Source organism: Amblyomma mixtum, chromosome 6 (genome assembly GCF_055824585.1).
Source record: "Amblyomma mixtum isolate Tamu chromosome 6, ASM5582458v1, whole genome shotgun sequence".
In the NCBI taxonomy this organism is placed as follows: Eukaryota; Metazoa; Arthropoda; class Arachnida; order Ixodida; family Ixodidae; genus Amblyomma; species Amblyomma mixtum.
Genome location: NC_143017.1, coordinates 130,536,440 through 130,555,291, shown reverse-complemented (window position 1 = coordinate 130,555,291; position 18,852 = coordinate 130,536,440). Strand labels below are relative to the sequence as shown.

Genomic DNA, 18,852 nt, shown 5'->3' with positions numbered 1-18,852 from the left:
CGGCCCCACCATATCGCGTCAGCATCGAAGCTGTCCGTGTTTCATTCATAACTCTGCTGACGTCAGTCACACCTCGGGAAACTGAACGCCGTGAGTCGGATAGGAGCGCGTTTGTTGTATTTTTGTTTTTTTTTTATTTCGGTTCATATGCGTGCCTTATTGAGCGCAGCCTGAATGGCGATGTCAAATAAACGCTGGCACTCGTGCTGTGTGCACAACATCGTGGTACTTAAGGCCCTTCGCTTTCGGGTTTTATGACTAAATTTTGGCAAAACGTGTCGCCCTAGCTTACTCCTTGATTCCTATCTGGTTCACCATCACTGTATTTCGAGAGGAAGCTATTGTCACACCACGAAATACAAACGACCGATCACCGTCGTATTGAACGTGACTGTGCTGCTCAGCGCCCGTGTGTACGCAGCTCCTCATTGGTGTTAGGGGTAGCCCGCAGGGCCCTTCCGAGTAGCCGGCGCGTGTCGCTGACGGAGTAGCCGGCGAGCGAGAGTCCCCGCGGTCGCGGTCCGAACAAGGGAAGTGCATCCGCCGACGGGCCAGACCAAGCGTGAACGGGACGCGCATCGATGTTTCTCCTTGCAACCCCTCATCGGTGACGGTCGCGGGTCATCGCTCAGCGACGCCGACGTAACGCTCTCCCCCTCTCCTTCCTTCCCTTTATCCAACCCTTATTCGTTTCCAGCCCTTGCTCCTTGTCTCGTTCCGTCCACTCCTTGAGAGGTGCACCGCAACTTGTTGCCGCCCTCTTCCGGAAGGGGGAGGCGTCAGTTGACTGTCTCGTGGCGAAATGAGATTGGGGAGCGCACAGTATAAACTGCGTGAATGCGAAGGGGATGAGCTAAACTAACCAATGAACCGTGTAGAACTGATCTCTGATCTTCAACTGATGTGCCATCGTCTGCCATTGCTTGCTTTACCTGCCCATGGTCCTTCCCATGCATGTTACGTAATTCTGAGACTTCCTTGTATGTGTAGTCGGAAACTGTGTTACAATGCTGTGAAAAAATTAAAGAAATGAATTTGTACACTGGTCTGAAATCTTTTAGTGTTTTCTTCGGTGCTTGATCCTTGTGCTGACGAAAGGTCAGCGAAAGACATACTTTCGCTGTCCTTCGCAGCCTCGGGTGTTTTAGATGCGTATCCATTTGTACCTTGTGCGAATTCACGTTCTTGTGATAATCCAAGATTTGCTATTCATAACTGCCTGTCTCCCCATTTAACACCTTGTCCTGTACATCGGTGGAGTACTTTTTAGGATTTTATATTAATTTTAGCAGAGATAAGCCTTGATGAATGGCTCCTCCCACAGGTGTATACGTCGAGGAAGTCCTCGGGGCTTTAAAACTTCGGATGTGTGGGGCATGGTGCTCACGAATAAAAATTCATTACTGAGTAACGAAGAGCGTTTACAAATCTTCGTGCGATAACAATGTATGGTGCAAATTTACGTGCGTATAACTGAACACGAAGGAGAAATTTGCAGCACGTTCTGCGCACACAGAGGCTTCCTGTGTTTAACTTTGATTATCTGGACTGTTTTCAACCATTGTTAAACCTATTCTTGTTTTTTTCCTTAACAGCATTGTGTGAGTGCATAAGCTTTAAATGCAACATAAACTCATTGAGGCGCTGATAATAATTATCCAGCTCTTTTTATATTGCTTCCTGATTTATACTGCTCTAGCTTGTAAACACATTAGAATTGATGTATTCTGCATCAAACTAACTTTTTTAGGGAGCGCATAAAATAGCGATGCGAAATCAACCTTGTACGCTAATCAGGAGACTGATTCCTTGACCTCTTTGTTCGTCTTTCAGGCTATTATTGTCGGAGTGCCAGCAGGCTGTAGTTGACAATGGCACTGATGTAGTAACCCTACCGCATGAGTACTCTGATGAAAGGCGAAAGGCTTCTGTAGTGACTTCAAACACGCGAAGAGTTGAATGCGCCACTTGAATTTAAGGCTGGAGATGAAACACAAAATATTGCCTTAAACTTTGCCTATTTCAAAAAATGTGTCACTTGTCTTGCTGGGAGGTCTAATTTCAGGTAGTTCCTACAAAAAGAACGTGATAGCATCGTTGAAGCTTCTTCCTTTAAAAAAAAAAAAACATGAAGGAATTGCACTGTAGCAATACGTACTGATAATATCAAGAAGAAATTACACATGCCTGCTATATTTGCCCCAATTAACTGGCAACATGAATCAACCTAAGCAATCGGTTTCGTTGTCTCATTGGAAGCCGCGGCCCTCAAGAAAGAAGCTCCAGTATATCGCATAAAATGTTCCGTACGTAAGAACCGTTGAAACGACAGGCGGCTATGTGACTGCAACAGTCTACAAGTTTTGCTATACTGCTTTCTCCTGATATCCGAATGCTCACTGTGATACTTCTACCAGGTTTCCTGTAGGTGCGTGCAAGCGCGTGTTTGTGCCTCTAGTATCACAATGACGTTGATTTTTTCTCTCTCACGTGCATTTTTCGGCCAGTAAACAATCGCCGAGGCATATAAGACTGAATGATTCGCGTATGAATAACGCCGTTCATTCAGGCCCTCTGCTGATTGCGGTTCGACGTAGTCTCACACGTTGTTTTGGACAGCGTCGCCAATTCGCGAACTGATGCACGCATTCACAATGTTTGTGGCTTCCAGGCCACGGATGGAAGTGACATAACGAGCAATGCTCGGTGGGCGTAGCAAATGCAAGCGCAGAGGCTAGAAAGGGCTTACGGTCAAGGGCAGAAGAAAGTGAGAACGGGCACTTCTTCGCGACGGCATTTTTTTCTCCGCCGCGCCGTCGTCCTTGAGCAACGCTTTGATTGCGTTCAGCCGGATTTGGTTTTCTTTGCAAGCGAACAGGTGGCTTTTGCGCAAATGAAACAGACGCGCTCACGGAGTCTGCGTGTTCTTGGGGAACTGGAAAAGGACTTCTGTGGCGAAATGTGCAGTCGGTTAGCGCGTCGTGTCTGAAAACTTCCTCGTCAGTGTTTTGCTGGTCTCAGGGAGTGTTACAGAGAATGCGGGTATAATCAAACCAAACGTGTATGAGTGGGGGAGCGCCACGTTGTCGAGTGCTTTAGGCGACTTGAACATGCACGCAATGGTGGCAAAGGGGGTCCTTTCTTTCTTTTTCGGAAAGGAAAGAAGACGGCATAACGCAGACGTAGGGAGACCCATAAGCAAAACTTTTTGACCCGTTGCAGAATCCCCATAGACGGTATGATGTTGCCAAGTCGACGCGTCGTGATAGAAACAGATTTTCTCTTAAGACAGAAAGCGCTCTATGAAGAGTATACTGTTTTGTTTATTTGCTTCTGTCAGTGTGCTCAAAAAGAGCCCGAATACAGCGGCATTTCATTTTCAGAAATCGAGCGATAGGTTTCTTGCTGCATTATTTTTGTTTTTATTTTTTTGTTATCTTGTTCGTATTACAACGGCAGAATTTCGCAGTTGCCACTCTTGTCCTCTTTATTCGGTAAGTTTCCAGCGTGCTGTTGCATGCTTCGGATCCGCACAGTTCTGGCATCATGCAATTTGCTGTTTATTTATGCGACATACTATGCTACCTTGTCCCGTACTGTCTTTCTAAACAACAGCGACCAGAATACAGCAAGAAGCAAGCAAAACAAAAAAGGTTTGACAGACGACAACGGAGCACTGATAGTCAGTATTGATCAGTCGTAAAACATTTCCTCGTAATTTTACTTTTATGTAAGTTAGAAACATCAAACATAAGCTGACATCACTGAGCTTAAATGTGGTGTGACACATCGCTTCTTTTCTGCACAAGGAGATGATTAATAATTTGAATGCTTAACTAGATTTTTAAAAGCCAAAGCTGAATGGTTAGCTTTGAGGGGCGTTGCAGGGTTCTGGATTGATATCCATCACGATGTTCTATTACAAGCACTCATCTTCGCCTCAGAAGTACTTCACAATTGTTTTTCTCTACGCTGCAACAACCGAGCCGCAACCACTCTCCTTCACGTTGGACATGCATTGAGACTCATCGTTGAGAGACGTTCGAAACAAGCACCACGCGAGACATCTACTGCAATATCCACTGCTCTGCTTGCTGCCTCTGCGAGCGGCCCAGCAGCGGTCAGCGTCGGCCGACACCCCCCCTCCTCAGCTACGGCGGTATCAAGCATTCCCAGAGGCTTCCCAAGGGGGACGGGCCACGACGGCGGCTCGGAAGCAAGAGCGGAAACCTGCTCACCTGGACCGCTTCTTCTCCCATCGCCGACGACCGCGGCATCGGCGGCAGCGGACACGACTAGGTGCCACGCCACGGCCAGCGTAGCGGCCGCGTACACGGCGAGCGTAATCCTCATGGTCGGAGTGCGCGGGCACCACGGCTCGAACCAGGGCTCGACCGTAGGGGCGACGACGCGAGTGTCGGGCACGTAGTACGGCGATGCGGCGTCTCGGTCGCCATGGGACCCGGCGGCGCCGAACTCGTCGTGCGGCTGGTCGCTCCCTTCTCGTGCTTCCCGCGGCGGCGTCGTCGTTCTCGGCCCCGCCGGCCAAGACAGAAGAGGGCGAGGGAAAGGAGAAAGGGCGGAGGACCTGACCGAAGAGTAGCAGCGTTGCGGCGGCGGACACCCCCCTTCTTCTGACGCTACGGCATTCCAAACAGGTTTTGCCCCCGGGACGAGGAGGGGAGGAACCACCAACGGCACGGCTGCTGTTCCTTGGGCGAGGACAACCTTTCTCTCTCTCTCTCTCGAAGGAAGGAATGAGAAAGAGCGAGAACATATGTGCGGTCATTTCCGATCCTCAAGCTATGCAGCGAAACTCCGGTTAATATGTAGAGAATATTGGTTGTCATGCAATTATGGCGCTTCTGGGCTATACTTTTCAACGTCGTTCTTGTCTCACAGCCAGCTGGGTCACTAAAATTATACTTATCAATACCATCTTGGCTCGGAAGCCACGTATTCCGCAGCTGCACTAACAAGAGATACCCATATGGTTAAGAAAATATTTAAGGTTTATAGCTATGAAGTCTTCACAAACTAGCGAAATAGAAAGTGATTGCACAATAGTTAAGATAATTGCTACCCACTGATCAGGTTGTTATGGTAATTCTTGAGTCACTGCCTGATTTCGATAATTAGTACAGTTTGCGAATTCTTGAGCACAGTGGACTCAAACATATTGTAGCTTTTGTGGAAGAGAATACTCTCACTGACGGCAGTTTACATGGATTCCAAAAAGAAGAGTCAAGTACAACTAAGCAGCAGCTAGGATCGATTCTCAAGAGCGATCTCATTTATGTTCGCTTTTCTGACCCACTGCGAGAACACTCGTACATGTCGATTCTGGGAATTAGTACGTCCCAACCTGAACATTAGCATCTCTCGCCTTTCAGCAGCTAGCGTTTTTCACGCTGTCGAAAATGCTGCTGCTGAAAGTAAGAACTCGTCTCTGGAGATGTGACTGACGGAGAACATTCGTACGGAGACAGCGCACTATAAGCGCCGGCCGTGTTCTTATTTATTTATTTCTCAAACTTAATACACAGCACTTCGAAAAACTGCTGAGCCAATAACCGAAACTAACATATGCCCAAAGTTCGCTTGCCAAGTACCGTCCTGCTGCTTCTTTGAACAGCGACAGCATGGCGGCTTCACCGCAGCGCCTCAGATCACACTTGGCATACGTGACTTGTCCTCCGCCTACACTGCCGGCCTTGTAGACCCAGACTACCGGAGGAACCAGCAGCGTATGCGAAAGCTTTACCCAAGATCGAGCGCATATGCGCGGACCTCCCTCTTTCTTGCAGGTTGTTTGTCTACCGGCTGCCGCCGTCCCATACACAGGGCAGACCAGCGGCTACATTCCCCCGACGGCCGGTGGCTTCCGAGCAGCCAATCTGCATTTTCTTTCGTTGTTTCTTGTCCCGGGGCGAATTCCCCTTCGGCCGCCGCTCTGACACCCCTTTGGATGCTGTATTGACGGCGGCGAGCGTGAGCGGAGGAAGGGCTCGGCGGGTTGGAGTTCACGAAGCCGCCTTACCACCACCGAACCCTCTCCCTGCTGACTTCTCGCCGCCGTCGTCGAGAAGCCAGCGAGCTGTCGTGCGTGGCCGACGCACCTGCCTGTCGATTCATTCCGCCCATGAACGGGCCGAGGGGTTCAAGGGCTTGTTTAGGTAGACGGCGCCGCGCGCTCTTGCGGCGTCTGCGTTTGCTTCCGAGGACAAGAGATGACGACGGCACTGTTATAAACGTACTTATTATCCTCAAATGAGAACTTTAAATAACCGCTTTTATCAGCATGCAATACATTAATATTACTGTACGGCGTTTTACAGCGGCAGGAAACAAAATATTCATTACTTTTATAGCAACAGTAATTCAAAATGAGTTCGTTAGTCATTTCCTCTCTGTGTGCTTAACGTAAAGGTATATGCATTATATTAATGCCCCCGAAAATATCACAAAGGAACCAGATGTACAGATAGATCAATAGTCCTACAACACATTTCCGGTCTTACGAAATGCACGAATAATCCATTATGATTTATTTCTCATTATATAATGATGGAGGCGAAAAATAAAAGCAATTGCCGCTTTTATCATCTCCCACTGCTCACTTGAAGATGGTGATGTGCCACAACCGATGATGCGGCATTCGAACGTTAAAGGGCAGCTGAAGAGGTTCTAGAATTCGACGAGCTGAAAGCGTCGAATGTATGCAACTTGCAAGAAGAGCATGTGAAGTCTTTTGGGGCTAGCATTACAAAAGGTGACTTCATTGGCAATCAAAACTCCGACAGCTTTCAGGCTTCTCTGCAGCGCACAGCGCCAGGTGAAGGGTGCCAGAAGACGTCATCTACGGTACCGGTATGCACGACGTGTAAAAACAGCCGGAACGTAACTCAAGCGAAGCACCAGGAACGTAAATCCAATAGTGCTTTCATGCCGAGTGCGACATGTCATCATCGTCATCATCATCATCACCACCACCACCACCAGAAGCAGCAGCCAGCTGATGCAAGCCGCAATACTAAGGCCCCTTCCATTGCTCTCCATTAGCCCATCAGGACCGCGCCTACCCTATCCCAGCAAATCTAATCTCGTTTCAAATCCAATCTCCAATTATACGCCCCCCCCCCCCCCCCCCCCCCCCGTTCTCCCCCGCTGGAATGTAACCTCTTGCCCACAAAGACCAGTGCCTGTCTCTTCGCCGAACTCCATGCCCAACCGAAAATAATTTTATCCCCTCGATTTCAGCTCGAGTACCGTAAAATGGAACTTTTGTTTTTCTTGTCAACGACGTTATCTCTCTTTACTTAAACCTTGTCATCTTCCCCTTCTACAGCTCATCACACCGTCCTAATCTAATTTCAATCCTTCTTTATTAACCTCCGAGCTTCGGCAAGATAACTGTATATTGACAGGATTGGATTGTCGCGAACTGCTCTTTTGAGGAATATGGGTTAACTCGCGCACAAAACTTTAGAGTCGATGTAAAATGCAATAAAACCGGTCCTTATTGCCCTGGTAAGTTCTGTCTTTTCTTTCCGACCAGCGGTCACACTTTTCCCGCGACAGTTCACTTACTATACATCCAGTAGCTCACTGCCTGTCGAAAACAGCTATTCCCTTCCGACGTTCCCGTTTGTTTTTTTTAATATTAATATTTATGCTTGCTGGTTGTCCACAACTGATACAACACAAAGGGAAATACATCCCTCTGGTGCGCTAATATAACTTTAAAGTGTTATACGTGTATATAGGCGCTAAATAAAAGCGCGTAATGTTCAGCACATTTTGCTATGACGTGATTCGTGGTAAGAATGTATATTCTTGGCCGAAACCAATTTCCGAAAACTAGCCTGTTGCTTGAGTTGACTGAAAGCGTGTGTTTCTCTGATTCTAAGAACAGTTACCTCAGTAAATATCGGGCGTTTCACCCAAGGTGTTTGCAGTTTCTAAAAATAGGCCTTCCGAGTTAAAAGAGAGCTTTTTCGGCCTAGCATTGTCAGCGGGATAGCGCATCCGAATGCAGCTAAGATGTGCAACTAGAAGATTTGTCGACTAATATTGGATGATTAATTTTTTAACTATTACTGCCAGCCTTCTGATTCAATGACAAGCGTGCAGCCCACCGTAAGTAATATCCATGTCAGATTTTAGAATTTCGAAAATGCAGTTACCTAGCGGGTATGCTCCAACAATTTGTGCTATTCCGAAGAGTTAAGTGCATAGGAGGAGTTGCTTTGACTAAAACCTTTGCAAAATTGCATGTATTTTGGCGCGTTGTAGGTAAGATTCGTAGGGCCATAGCGCCGAATTGAACTGCGGTTTCGAGATTCTAAAAACTGGTATGAATATTACTTACAGTAGAGGCTACACGGCTCTCAGTAAATAAGGAGACTAACAGTTAGAGTTAAAAAGTTAACTATCCAATATTAGTTAACCAGCCAACTATTTAGCACAGCTAAGGTATTCTGATGCACAGCACCATTAACAGTGTTATGCCGAAAATAGCGTCCTTCTAAGTCAAGAACAAACAGTAAGTCAATCAGCTTGTAACTTTTCAAAGTTTTGTCATCGATCTTCTTATGAATGAATACAATGAAAACATTCCTCCTTGCTTCTGATAGGTTTCAGCCCACGAGAAATTGTGCATACAGGGTTGCATAGTTCTCATAGCAAGTCTGCAGTTCCTTTACCTTCTCCTGCCATTTTGTCGTCCACATAGAGAGAGAGAGACAGATTTTACTGATTACAAGAGAAGTGTGCCTGGTAGTCAGCCTGGCATGCTACTCCAGATGAGGATGAAGGGAGGGGGTGAAAAAAGAAAGGAAAGAAAAGGAAGAAAAGAAAAGGTGAAATAAAGCATACACAACACTCGCGCACTCACAAAAACAGGGTAATCAAAAGGTGTCTATCAAACCCATGTCCCTAAGATAAACTAGTAGGGCATTTCTCCCGCGCGAAGCCGAAGCCACATCACTACTGGGTCCAAGGACATGCTCCAGGCTCAGGGCGCCGCCCCGGTGGAGTCCTAACGTACTCAGCAATGCCTTGAGGTGCATATTGAAAATCTCGCTGCCGCAGACTGGGTGTTCATGATTTCCGCGAACACCACATGACGGGAACAGAGGGCTGCTACAAGCACCAATTATATAGTATTTAGTCTAAGAAAACTGCAGTGAATTCGGGGCAGGCAATTACGGTTACGGCTATCTAAATTACGTGGCATGCGAAAGTCAGATGTGGGGACGATACGAAGGAAGTGTATGTATTGGTGCAGCGGATCATACCACAGAGAGCGTTGCGTCCGCCAGGATTCAGCAGCCACAAGTACGGCGCCATCAATACGAGAAAGGGAAATGGGTAGCAGCACGGAGGTATCTCCATGCGCCGCTTCCGCTGCGCCATCAGCGTGATCGTTGTCTGCGAGGCTGCAATGAGAGGGTAACCACTGGAGCACAATACGGTGACGTAGGCCGCGGGCCTCGATGTGCAACCTCTTGAAGTAGACAACCAGCTGCTCCTGAATGCGTGATGAATTTAACAATAACAAGGTACCCATGTGGGCTAGTTGGTGTACATCAGACATAACTTCACCATCGAAAGAACGAGACACCAGGATAAGAAGAACACAAGACAACGCTGTGTTGTCTTGTGTTCTTCTCCTGGTGTCTCGTTCATTCGATGGTGAAGTTATGTCTGAATTTAACAGTTGTAGTGCAGCGCGACAGCCAGTGAAGATAACCTACGCTTCTGGGGGTTGTTGCGGATATATTTGAAAGCTGCTCGCAGAGCCTTCAGCTCGCTAGCAGTAGCCGAAGAGCGGTGACTGAGTGTCCCCGAAATTGTGGTGCGCGTTGATGGTATCCAGGCGGCCACTGCTGATTAGACGGGCGTGACAGAGCCACCGATATAGATGTGCCAGTGCGCACTGTAGCATTCAGAAATGTGCTCAAGGGCAAAATATCTAAGTTCTGGTCTGAGGGAGTTGATTTCGCTCTTAATGTCAGGTATTGTTCTAATTTGTCCAGCAGCAATCTTCCAGGGCGGTAACGATGATGTGAAAGCACGCTGGTACTGCGACAGGAGAAGATCGGAGACTCCGTTTAGGCAGTGCGCTGCGAGTGGATGGCTAGGTTCACGCGTCACAATCCACACCTTGGCACTAAGCAGCTCCTGAGTTAGCCGCACTGATAGAGAGGGAACTCTGCTAGCGTACCGACTGAGGAGGTGTTCTTGGGAAGGCCGACGTAGATTCTCAAGGCTTTAACTAGCATGACTTCGAGGAGTTTGCGAGATACCCTGAAGAGCTGGGATACTATAGCGCAGAAGGCCTTCACATAGCGCTCCATACAGCCGTGGTAAAGAATGTGTAGACTAACCTCTTCTGGTTGTAGAAAGCATATGAAAGATAGAGCCATCGACATAATTTGCGGCGGCTGAATTTCTTTGGAGGAGAAATTCGAGGCCCGTGTACTGTGCGATGTCAGTGCACGTTAAAGAACCCCAGGTGGTCGAAATTTCCGGAGCCCTCCACTACGGCGTCTCTCATAGCCTTAGTCGCTTTGGGACGTTAAACCCCATAAACCAACCAAACCAACCGACATAATTTGCAAACCTTTCCTTACATCATGTTTAGTTACGACTAGAATTTTAATTTCGTCCCACTATATCTGCCATTAATGTTGTGATTAATTCCTGCATTCTACAAATCCGCTTATAATTAATCTGTGTATTAGCAGTCTAATCGAATTGCAAACGGCAGTATCACCTTGGTCCCCCAGTTCATCTTGGAGACCAGTTCATCTTGGTCCCCCAGACAATTACTGCGCTATTTCCTTTCCTGAAAAACCAGTTTTGTGTTCACTGACTCCGGTAGCCAGATATGCATCTTTCCTTTCCTCAAAATCAACGGAGCCTAAATCTTCCGCTGGCTGTGACAAAACGAAAGGCGCACAACAGCCTCAATTTGTAGGTAATTACAGAGTGAACAAGGGAGGAGAAAACCTCAGCGTGCTCGCCAATGTTTTGACAAGAGGGCTTGTTTTCGCAGGTGGACGCCACAGCCTGGGATACGGACCCCGCACACCGTTACCTTATATGGGTCCCTGCTCATCAGGGGTTGGCAGGAAACGCCGAGGCAGCAGACGCAGCCGCCCGCGCGCTCTCTCACCGGATTGTTTTCTCCTCCCCACCCGATCAGGAACCCGATTTTAATCCGGTCTATACGTTTAAAGATATTACAAGCTACTATCAAGATAGCCATCGCCTTTACCCTCGCCCATGTAAAGGCCTCAAGAAGGCGGATGAGCGACTCCTTCTCCGCCTCCTCGCCAATACATTGCTGTGCCCGGCAGCACTAAAACATTTTGACCACTTCTTTAACGGCAGCTGCCCGCACTGTAGTGCGGTGTCTTCGGACACCTATCACATGGTGTGGGCCTGCCCCTCCAACCCGGCTAATCCCCCCATCCCCAACCCAACCCGGGAGGACTGGGAGGCGACCCTGCTCGGCTGCCACGACTTACAGGCCCAACAAGCCTTAGTAGGGCGCGCCCGGGCGGCGGCCAGCGCCACTGTATGGGGCACCGCCACCGCCACCATTATTACATTATCCACCTTTATCACATTATCCACCATTATCACATTATCCATCATTATCACATTATCCATCATTATCACATTATCCACATTATCCACCTTTAGTAATCTTACAGCGAGAGCTGTTAAGCCCATATCTTTCGTTTCTACGGCGTCAGTGTCAGTGGCGGTGGTGGTGAAAAACATTTATAGTGCAATAAATATTTACAGAGAGGTGATTGGGGTAGGCCCTATTGGCCCTTTCCCCTAACAATACTAGGTGGAGCCCCTATTCCGGGGCCCCATTGGCAAGCAACGCCGCCCGCGTCCGGCAGTGGCGGCGTAACACACCGCGTGCAACGCGCCACGCTCATTATTAGCCCGATGCAGTGCCATGACGAGTGATGTCACGGATAGCGTAAGACACCTAGTGCACGCGCCAGAGTGATTGGTAGCAATACAGGGACGTCACAAGCACCGATTGAAACGTTGCGCCAGCGGTGCTTCACCAATTGCTCACTTGCAGTGTCATGGAAAACCTCGACTCTGCAAGTGCTTTCGCCGGTTCAGCCGTGCACAAAGAGCGCCGCAATAGAACATCCGCCCAGACAACAAGAAACAGCATTACGCAACTTTAAGAAGACAACAACATGAACGGTGACAATAACCACAGCCTCTATGGTATAGCCTCTATAGGAGGCTATGCAATAACGATGAATCAACTATGTATATTAAGAGAAATTCACGTGTCGCTGTATTTTGCGTTCCATATTTCGTGGCAACCGTAACTTAGATTTTTTTTTTTGGCTGATTATAATTACAGGATGGTTGGATTCCCATTCTATTTTTCCGGATATGGGTCCCATTCTATTTGTCCAGCATAAAAGATGGCTTCCCTATCCTTTATGCCGAAGCTCATAGCAGCTTATTATGAAGCTCATAAAATAGCCTCGTAATGATTATGATTAGTCTTGGCTGTTGTGATGACAGGAAGAAAAATCCCAATTTATTTCAATACAGTAGCCTTTCCTTGTATCTCGTATCTCGCTTATCTTCCCTCGCAGTCCGGGAGAAAACGAGTTGCAGCGCTTTTGGGTTCGGTGGAGACTTTATCCATTTTTTTTTTCTTTTAAACGGTCCTCTACTTCCGAAGCCGACATGTTTCACTTTTAGAGACATTTCTGGCTTGCAGATGTTTACTTGTCGTTGTCACTACTGCCAACCGTATTAAACTCTTTTCAGAAAGCAAGCGTAATCTGTATGCATGTGCCATGACGTTATCAGAAAATGTTTGGGGCGCTTCTTGGGGAGGGATGCAGCAGATACACGAGATGAAACATGCAGCAGAAACATGAGTTTTTGGCGCCACGTAGCGGACCGTTTGCCAGTTGCTTAAAAAATGCGCGGTTGTTGCTCGTGGCCTCCGAGACCACAAACTAGTTTCCTGAGAGGCTACGACGGAGGCTATGGCTTGTGCCTAGTATGTAGCGCTGGGCACACCAGGTGGCGGGCACAACCCTGCGTCTAGATGAAACTATGTTGGCTAGATGACCACCGAAAAGTAAACCATAAATCCCAAATCTCACTTTTGCATGACAATCAGGATATTCCTCCATGCTAATTAGCCTTTGGCAAGGGTAAAACTGCGTGAAAAACGATAAAGAAACTGGAGTTCCTATGCTGGGAGGGCAACTCAACGTAACCAACATTCAAACATATTTCGTTGGAGTCACCGGATAATTTAAGAAATAAATACCGCGCTGGACCTATTTGAAGTCGTCAGCGCCACTTCTTGCGCATGCAGTGTAACCACGTCATACGCTCCTATTTTAAAGAAAGAAATAGCCCGAAATGCCGATTTTTATATATACATATATATATGCAGTCCTCAACGTGTACTTCTCATGTGTGTGAATTGTTCTTTACGAGCGACAATTAATTTCTAAAGAATGCACAAAAAATAGCCGAGAACTGAAGTTTTCGTTTACCTTTCTTTACAGCAGGTAATTGTATATATCGCTGCCATGTCATTTACACCATTCGACCGCATCGGATACGATTAGCGTACGAACCGAATCTCATAACTGGATGTATTTGTATGAAATACAAAAAAAAAAAAACAGCAGACATACATAGCGGTGTATAGTAACTTGCTAATGTGTGCGCTTATAGCACTTAACGATATATAAAGTTAACACTTCCGCAACAAATTTCAGAAAGCGAAACCAGCACATTTAAAACGGATGCAGCGTCTTTTATTATTCTTGTAAAAATATCCTCGCCAACTATGTTCTCAAATTTACAATTAAATCCAATCACAATGAATCTCCCATTGCACTGGAGCAACCAGTAGTGAATTAGGCCATTCACTCCGTAGCGCTACGGACGCTGTTTTCTTGGTGTACGATCAATGGCATTCTACTTTCAGTACATCTTTTCGGCAAGGAATCCACAGTTTTATAACAGATACGTCGGTTAAAACCTTCGAGAGAGTTCGCGTTCCATTGGACATGTTGTTAGCTTATGGCAGTAAACATCATCCTAACGTGACCTAACTGATTTTCTTCACCGCACAGCACTTAGTTTTGGCGGTGAAGAGACATTGCCGTTAGAGGCGCAGGACGGACTGGTAAACGGACAATGCTGTCAGGAATTTCAGGTCATGAGCTTCACTAAGTACTAATGCTTTTTCGTTTTTCAGGCGATATTTGCAAAAGAAGTTGTGACGCGTTACCTTCTTTATTTTTATTTTTTTTTTTGCTTGGGAAGGAAGCTTGCTGTGCAAAGGTAACAGGCTGCAAAATACCCACAAAAGTGTGAGACGAAAAACTGCTGTCAGCTTGTCTGCCTTGTCCTTGACAAAAAGGAAAAATAAAACTGGTACAAATTATAATGTAAAAGGTGTCCAGTGAACGTTACATAAATAGTCAAAAAGAACTTTACAGACTTATTACGTGAATGAAATAGCAGAAGCGGTGTTGAAGTTCAGGCGAACAACCACTAACATAATTTATGCTACTCTAACGCAACAGTTAACAAATTATCAAGGGCGTCCGTAGAACTTCTTCCAAGGGGGGGCCCGATGTCTGGGGGTGAGGGAGGTGGTAGGTTTGTAGTGGTTTTCTACTAGGGCATAAATAATATCCGTAATTATTCCGGACGCACATGCAAATTATAATAACATTTTCAACCTCTGAAGACAAAGTTTCAGTCTCCTATTAGCAACGTGAGAATATTTTTGCTATGTTTAGAACAGCAATTCAACGTGCTATTGTTCCGTACGTTAGGCTGTTGGCTTAGGATGGCATTTCTTACCAGGCACGAACGTCAACTTGCTACACTTTTTATCCGAGGGTGCGCCAGAATTGCGAGCTTTCCAAAAGGAGTCTACAAACTGCGACGAAACTGCTCTCTTTTCGGAAAGCAGTGATCATCACGAGCCATATGCTGCAACCACCCTTGTCTTTCATTTAAGCTTGCGTAACTGAATAGACTTATAAATGCTAAAAGTGGCTTTTTTTCGCGTAGCAGTGCGGCCAAAAACTAAGCGAAAAAGCCAGTATGCAAGTGGTGAAAGTCAAACTGCTGCCAACACACCTTAAATGCGATAACAAGTACGACCTCTAAACTCATTACCCATTCCAAGGATAGGCTGTTCCTCTGTCCGCTGTCCCTTGGGAAAGTGATGCTTGCAAGTAGAGGACACTGCTACTGCGGAGCGGATGACGGTGATGATGACATTCACGGTGCTACTTCTATGCGCATAGAAAATGAAAAAGAGAATACACGGATGCAAATGATTATGATAGCACGAAAAACTTTAAGATCATCATCAGCAGAAGCCTAACTACGCCTGCTGCAAGGCAAATGCCTCTCCCCTATATTTCTCCGAATAACTCTGTTCTGGGCCAGCTGCGGCCACCCTATCCCCGCAAACTTCTTGATCTCATCCACCCACTTAACTTTCTGCTGCCACCCGCTACGCTTCCCTTCTGTTGGAATCCACTCCGTTACCCTTAAGAACCAGCGGTTATCTTGCCTTCGCATTACATGCTCTGCCCAAGCTCATTTCTTCCTCTTGATTGCGAATAGGATGTCATTAACCCGCGTTTGTGCCCCGGCCCACTCTACTCTCTTCCGGTTTCCTAACGTTACGCCCGCCAGTTTCCTTTCTATGACTCGCCGCGTTGCCCATGACGTAAACTGAACCCTTTTTGTTAGCCTCCACGTTTCTTCCCATATGGGAGCACACGTAACATGCAGCTTTTATATAGTTTTCTCTTGGGGGATATTGGTACACTGCCATTCATGATCAGAGAGAACCGGCCAAATACGCTCCACCTCCACCACATTCTTATTCTTCTAGTTATTTCATTCTCGTGACCCGAATCTGCGGTACTAGCTGCCCTAAGTAGACGCATTCGCTTACCACTTGCAGCACCTCACTTCCAACTGTAAACTGCTGTTCCGTTCCGAGACTGGTGAACATTACTTTTGTTTTCTCTTAAGGAATACTACTTAAAGGCAAAAGCGAAACAATGTGTCTAGCACAGTCACCGCTGTGCCTAAAAAAAAAAAGACTGAGAAGAAAAAACAGCAGTGTCCGGTGCTGTTAAATCTTCAAAACCGGTTTTAAATGTACATACTACGTCCATATATCGTATACCGGTGCTCCAGCGCACAGCTCAAGAAGAACACGACGATACACCTACGTCTAACTGCTGTGTGTCACATAGCAAGAGTCATTACGCTCCGTACACATATTATGTCCACCTCAGCGCTCTGTGGAGCCTGTGGCCCCATTTAAATGACCCATTTAGCTCGCAAAATTTAGTTTCATTCTATTTTTGCACGCTCAGCCATTTCCTTTCTGAGGCTTACAACAACAGCAAAAGCAACAGCAGCAGCAGCAGCAGCAGCTCGAGTGGCCGTTGAGTAGTCCATGAATGAATGGCATCTGGTAATGTTTTCATGCGGATGAGCAATTTGCGGTAAGCAATCATTTTAAACAGCGGGAGCTAACGCATCCGTTCAAACAAAAACAAACTGGAGGGGACACTTAAGCTACTACGTAAGGGCATGACGCGATAGCGTAATTAATTCCCATGTATGCAGAAGGTCATTTTCTAATTTGCATTCATAGAACCCTGGGAGTCCCCACACCCCTCCTGGCGCAGTGGCGCAGCGGTTAAGGGATGCGCCACTGCCCTGCGGTGGCAGGTGCTCCAAGCGGTGGGCTTTGTGCGGCGCAGGTTGCTCTTCCCGAGCGACCAGTGATTAATACACATGCCACCAGCCATTATTCGTAGTTCGCTTACTATTCGATGGGCAGGTTGGGACGACACCTCAAGGTCACGTGACCTAGGTTGCCCACCTGTCTCCCTACGTTGCTCTCTGGGGACCACCTACATGAGCCATCCTCGTAGTTTTTAAGCTCACAACGCCGACAACCCTGACACCAAATTACCTAGACAACGGGTCATTTAACGCTGTGGCGTTAAAATCTAACGGGACACGTCGTCCAGAGAATAGAACAAGAGGCTGGTGATGACTGCTCGTCTTCATATGACTGATGACTGCTCGTCTTTATATGTATTCATGTATGCATATAAAGTTCACGTTTGCGACGAGGCAAAAAAAAAATGATAACAACACGAAGCAAAATGACCCCCATTATCAAGCAAGCCAGTTGTATTTAAGTATAATCTTCCGGCGACCGGTTATATATGCTCGCGAAATGAGCTGAACGCTCTCACACATGCTCGCACCTCTACTTGTGTTTGACAACAGTAAACCGGGCGGACGAGAACGTTGGACTCCGCAGGGTCATCAAGCGGAATGAAACAGGAAAAGCTGAAGAAATGAGAAAGAAAAACATGATTATAAGCAGGAAAGAAAGAGCTAGAGAGAGCCCTCAACCGAAAGGAGAAGAGAGAAAATTCATCTCGAGTTAAAGGATGCACTCAAGGTCAGCCGCTACGCTGCCTCATGTTTACGCTGCCACTCCGAAACTCAGCTCTCCTCAAGGTCTTCCCCGGGTGCTTCGGTGACTGGCGCGTAAGAAGGAAGGGGGATGATGATTACGGCAGAGCCCCAGGTGAAGGCCGCATTCCAATTAAGCTCGCGTCCGCATATCGAAGAAGGAGGGCGCACGATATCTACGCAACAGCGCGCGCCCTGTCGATGCCCTTCATGCCCGATGTGTGGCAACGATGTGTTAGCAATCTCCGCATGTATACTACGCGCGCGCTGCAATCGGCGATACTCGAATCAATGCTGATCTATTCGCCCTGCCCTCGACATGGAGCGCGTCTGTAATGAAGAGACAACTGCGTCGATCGCTGCGTAGTCGATCTGCAGCCCGTGACTGGTTTGTTGCTGCCGTATCCATTCGCGAGTTAATTAAATGCCTGAGAGAAAAATGAACGGTAGAAGGAAAGAGAAAGGAAGAAAAGAAAGAGAAAGTTGTTGGGGGGGGGGGGGGGGGGGGTGATATTCAGAATGGCGTGTTAGGTTCGGGTAACAGAGGTCCGGGCAGACGCTGGACCCATTTCATGCGAAGACAAAAAAACAAGCAAACAAAGAAAATGCAGGATGAAAAACGCGAGAAAGGTAAGGGGGTGTGACAGTTTTGTTCAAGCTAATTAAGTGCTGAGTTTGTACGACTGTGAGAAGGTCGTTCAAAAAAAAAAAAGAGCTGGCAGTGAATTAAAGTCGCAGCAAACTCTGTGGGTACGGGAACAGATGCAGAGCAAGCTTTGTTTTCATAAGATAAGGTGTGCCCCAAAACTTTCCATGACTCTGAAGAAATGCGGCATTAGAACTGACGAAAGCTCTGATCTTGCGACTCTCCATGGTGATAAGATGGCGATGCCACGGCCGTCATCGGAAACCCGCGGAATCCGCGATGCGACTGGACCATTAGAAGAGGATTCGCTCACAATTTTCGCACACACACAATTTTTTTATGAATACATACGGCATATTTCGCTGCAATTTTTCGTCACTAGATGGACGAAGACGCGAGAGTTATGCAAAAAATTAATAAATTGAGAAGTCATAAATTTTGACCAAATGATTCATTTTACGCGTCGCCCTTAAGGGACACGAAGAGGAGGAGAGTCGATTAGGGAACAAACGCCACTTAACGATATATAAACTGAAGCCAACAAGGGGAACTGAATATGCAACAAATGCGAAGGGAAGATAACAGGTGGTGCCTTACGGTAATGCAGTGGATTCCAAGTGAAGGTAAGCGTAGCA

General features: G+C 47.0%; 1 pseudogene across 1 annotated transcript in view; it reads right to left on the bottom strand.

Annotated features, from left to right (window-relative positions):
• The window catches only part of LOC149340413 (uncharacterized), a 65,363-nt pseudogene extending 60,828 nt beyond the window's left edge, over window positions 1-4,535 (bottom strand). Inside the window, exon 1 of the transcript XR_016283606.1 lies at window positions 4,239-4,535. The product of XR_016283606.1 is annotated as an uncharacterized LOC149340413 (transcript). The remainder of the gene's footprint in view (window positions 1-4,238) is intronic.
• Window positions 4,536-18,852: the final 14,317 nt, after the last annotated feature.